This window comes from Pygoscelis adeliae, unplaced genomic scaffold, assembly GCF_000699105.1.
Source record: "Pygoscelis adeliae isolate BGI_AS28 unplaced genomic scaffold, ASM69910v1 Scaffold174, whole genome shotgun sequence".
NCBI lineage: Eukaryota > Metazoa > Chordata > Aves > Sphenisciformes > Spheniscidae > Pygoscelis > Pygoscelis adeliae.
In genome coordinates, this window is record NW_008824676.1 from 3,911,425 (window position 1) to 3,916,402 (window position 4,978).

A 4,978-nucleotide genomic window follows, 5' to 3' on the forward strand; every position below is an offset into this window, starting at 1 on the left:
CTGTCTTGCCTCCTTTTGTCTCTTTGTGGTACTGCTGTGGTGGTTTATTTAAAGGAACAAAGCTCTCATTTCCTTTCCTTCTTCAAGACAGCAGTCTTGAATCTTAGCTAGTGCAGCCTGAAGGGTGACTTGCTGCTCAACTCATTTTCCCTGTGAAGAATTAGAGCAGTGCAATGTCTGTAGATGTTGTGTTTCAAAAGACTCTGATAGAGATGTGCAAAAGGAGAATAGTCTTCTAAGCTCTAATTTTGGTTCCCGCTACAGATTTGGTACTACGTCCGTCCATTCGATGTTTTATTATAAAACCCCCAAATCTCAAGTTTTAGTTTCTTTCTACACAGTCAGGTGCTGATATCCCCAAAATAAAGTGCATCCTTGCAGTGAAGCTTTGTTGATGTATGGTGATATCCTCATCAAGACATTTTTGAGGATTTTTACCACTGAATGTAAACTACAAAGAAAAGAACTTTTTTTTCCTGTGTGTCCTCTCTCATGAAGTTTTTGGTCAATGGAATTCAGAGATCAAGTGTCTTTCTTGTATATTTTCTTCTTTCAGTCTATGGATTGTTTAAATGTTGTAAATTAATTCAAACAATTAGTAAAAACTAAACTCTCCAGCTGTCAGAGATGCTGTATATTGATTGATATGGAACTGGAAAGGAGTATCTTATGACTTTTAAAATGTAAAGCTTATGCGATGTTTATATGCTCTTCCATTTCCTATGAATTGAGACAAGATACAAACAAGAATGTTTGTGCCAAAGTTTGTGACAAGCCCTCTTTCTGGCAATTGAGCAAACTTTATGTATAAATAGTGTGCTTTTATATTAAGAAAATAGCTCATGTAACTTAATAGTATTGCAACTGGGAGAGGGGTTTGATAAACTGTAAATACAGTTATTTTATTTTTTGTACATTTTTAAGAAGGAAAAAAATAAATATTCCTATGTATGAGATAATATTTCTGTTGCTGTGGTGTGTATTACTACATACTGGGGATTGAGTTCCTACTTCTGAGCCCAGAAAACTTTTCAAAAAGAAGAAAATAGAAATTCATTATACTGAGAAAACAAGAACAGAGACTGAAAAAAATAATCACCAAAACATGGATTCAATGACTAGCCTGGTAGACGGGCGGGGAGAGCAGTGGATATTGTCTACCTGGACTTCAGTAAGGCCTTTGACACTGTCTCCCGTAAGATCCTCACAGAGAAGCTGTACAGGCTGGATGAGCAGGCAGTGAAGTGGATTGAAGACTGCCTGAACGGCTGGGCCCAGAGGGTGGTGATCAGTGGCATGAAGTCTAGTTGGAGGCCAATGACTAGCAGTGTACCCCAGGGGTCAATAGCAGGTCCAGTCCTGTTCAATATCTTCATTAATGGCCTGGATGATGGGGCAGTGTGTACCCTCAGCAAGTTTGTTGATGACATAAAACCGGGAGGAGTGGCTGATATGCCAGAGGGTCGTGCTGCCATCCAGAGGAACCTCAACAGTCTGGAGAAATGGGCCGACACGAACCTCATGAAGTTCGACAAGGGGAAGTGCAAAGTCCTGCACCTGGGGAGGAACAACCCCATGCACCAGTATATGCTGGGGGCTGCCCAGCTGGAAAGCAGCTTGGCAGAAAAGGACCTGGGAGTCCTGGTGGACACCAGGTTGAACCAATGTGCCCTGGCAGCAAAGGCAGCTGATGGTATCCTGGGCTGCATTAGACAAAGCATTGCGAGCAGGCCAAGGGAGGTGACTTTTATTCAGTGCTGGTGAGGCCACACCTGGAGTCCTGTGCCCAGTTCTGGGCTCTGCAGTACAAGGGACACATGGACATACTGGAGAGAGTCCAGCAAAGGGCCACTAACCTAATGAAGGGATGCAAGCACCTCTCCTATGAGGACAGGCTGAGAGAGCTGGGACTGCTCGGCCTGGAGAAGAGAAGGCTCTGGAGAGGTATTATCAGTGTGTACAAATACCTGAAGGGAGGGTGCAAAGAGGTCGGAGCCAGGCTCTTTTCAGTGGTGCCCAGTGACAGGACCAGAGGCAATGGGCATACACTGAAATGCAGGAGGTTCCCTCTGAACATGAGGAAACGCTTTTTTACTGCGAGGGTGACCAAGCACTGGCACAGGTTGTCCAGAGAGGTTGTGGAGTTTCCATCCTTGGAGATATTTAAAAGCTGCCTGGACATGGTCCTGGGCAACCGTCTTTAGGTGGCCCTGCTTGAGCAAGGGGGTTGGACCAGATGACCTCCAGGGGTTCCTTCCAACCTCAACCATTCTGTGATTCTGTGACACATTGGAGTGTTCTGGGAACCCAGCTGGAAGTGCTGGCAGTAACACCTTTGTGAGTCCAGGGCACCTGGGATGAGATCCTTACCCACATCTGATCCTGCTGTGCCCTGCGTGCCCAAAGCACTGAAGCATACCTGGCCATGCGTCTTGCAGTAAAACATTTTCATCAACCATTTTATTCTCCACCAGCTGACTTTGTCTTTTCAAACAAGAATCCAGGGGTGAGAACATCTAAGTAAGTGGGAAATTGCTTGGGAAAGCATTTGCCTTGGCAAAGGGAGGCTGCCCAAGCAGTGGCATGGCAGCCCTGTCTTGCCGTGGGGTGGAGAAGTTCAGTGCTGCTGCCGAGGGCAAATCCTGAGTGGGACAAGCTGCCATATGAGAGCCAGCCCCTGAGATCTCCTCTCTTGTGTCAGGCAGAGACCATACCTGGGCAATGAGGAAAGAAGTTAATTCACCTGAAATGTCTTGGCCAGTGGAGTGTTGTCTCCAAGAGCCCAGCTTCCTCCAGCCCTTCCTCATCCCCATCCAAGAAAAACTCATCCAGTTGTGTCCAGCTCTAAGAGCCTTTTCACAGCCACCAAAGGTTTTAAAAAAAGGCTTTCTTTGTGTGCTTGGCATTTTCTAATAATTTGAAAAGTATTTGTCAGCTGTTTGTTTCTGATACAGCAGGAGAGCTATGCACTAAACACTCCGTAGCTTGGCGAGTATGACCGACTAACCAAGAGCAGAAGAGGTTTTCCTAGATGTACTGGAAACCAGAGAGACCCGTTCCCCTCCCACCACACAGTCTTTGCCCTGATGATGGTCTCCAGCGCAGCCCGTGTTCCCCCACCAGCCTGTCTGCAGTCGGCAACCGAGCTACAGCAGAAACCAAAAGCCACATGCATATAATGCCGTGTGTGTGTATATATATATGTATATATATGATGATGGCAGCTGTGGGACTGGCTGGAGGAAGGGGGGGCGGGGAACAAGCTCACAGCTCCAGGTGCCATCCCCGCCACCACAATTCCTCAGTCCAGCAGGTTTTGGGGAGTTTCTTGGGGACTTTGCCTGGACAAGCAGTTTGGGGTGAGCCAGGACCAGCTCCCGTGGGTCTCTTTAAAGTAATCACCTTTCCTGGGCACTGCCTGCGATAGCGGTTTAATCGTGTTCTGTAGAAAGTCATTTTACTGAGTGGCTTTTAAAATGCGAATGCTTTAACAGCTGGGTGGTTGGAAGTGCTCTGTCTGCGAGGCCGTGGAGGAGCGAGGAGAAGCGTGTTGGCTGATGGGAACCGCTGCACCCACACCGTGCTCAAAGGCCAGGCCGTTTCTGGCATGGCTGAGCGAGCGTTTAGCAAGGTGACTGACAAGGTCTTTAAGAAAAACTGACCCTCTCCTAGGAGAGGGGAGCAAAACACACCTCCTTTAGCTCATGACCGAATCTTTAGGGGACTCAATGGGGCAGCAAAGCTGTGTTGTTCAGCACCTTTCCAAGCTCTCAGCTCGATTCATGCTGTCAAAACCAGTGACTGACTCCAGAGAGTGCTCTTTCCCAGACGGGGCCAGACCCAGGACTCACAAGCTGGTGAACTGCAGGGTCTCAGGTTCCTTCCTCCCCGAAGTGGTGGGAGGGACAGTCCCAGGCTGCCAGGGTGCAACATGGGCTCGAGTGCCCGGTGGTGGCCATCACCTGAAGCCAGGCTCTTGCACTGGGAGCCTGTCCACACCCCTGTCTTAGGACAGAAGCCTTGGGTTTTGCACAGCAAGATGCATGGGCCAGCAAAGGTGGTAACTGGAGGATTTTAGCGTTCTGATGCAAATAAACACCTCCTTACAGTTCTGCCTTTTTTACTCCTTAATGCTAAATCATGTTATGGCCCTAATGGGAGGGTGAGGGGAATGTATGTCACAGGGACTCTGGCACGCTGGAAGCTCGTGTAATAAAGCCTGTTTGAAGGCGCACTGAGCACGCAGGGTACCTGGGCAATGGAACGGATGCTCCACCCAGGCTCCAGCCTGTTTCAAGCCCATATTAATGTGCAGTTCCACAAATAGTCTGGGGTTTTTTTTAGTCTCAAAAGGAAATCAATATTGGTTTCTGGTTCAAATCCAGAGGGATTTGAACTACTTTTAGCACCCTGGTGCTAATTCCAACTCCAAATTTGGGTGAGGAATTGGTTAGATGGTCGCATCCAGAGGGTAGTGGTCAACGGCTCAATGTCCAGATGGAGACTGGTGACGAGTGGCATCCCGCAGGGGTCCGTATTGGGACCTGTACTGTTTAATATCTTCATCAATGACATAGACAGTGGGATCGAGTGCACCCTCAGCAAGTTTGCAGATGACACCAAGCTGAGTGGTGCGGTCGACATGCCAGAGGGATGGGATGCCATCCAGAGGGACCTGGACAAGCTCGAGAAGTGGGCCTGTGTGAACCTCATGAGGTTTAGCAAGGCCAAGTGCAAGGTCCTGCACCTGGGTCGGGGCAACCCCTGGTATCAATACAGGCTGGGGGATGAAGGGATTGAGAGCAGCCTTGCCCAGAAGGACTTTGGGGTACTGGTGGATGAAAAGCTGGACATGAGCCAGCAATGTGTACTCGCAGCCCAGAAGGCCAGTCGCATCCTGGGCTGCATGAAAAGAAGCATGGCCAGCAGGTCGAGGGAGGTGATTCTGCCCCTCTACTCTGCTCTGGTGAGACCCCAC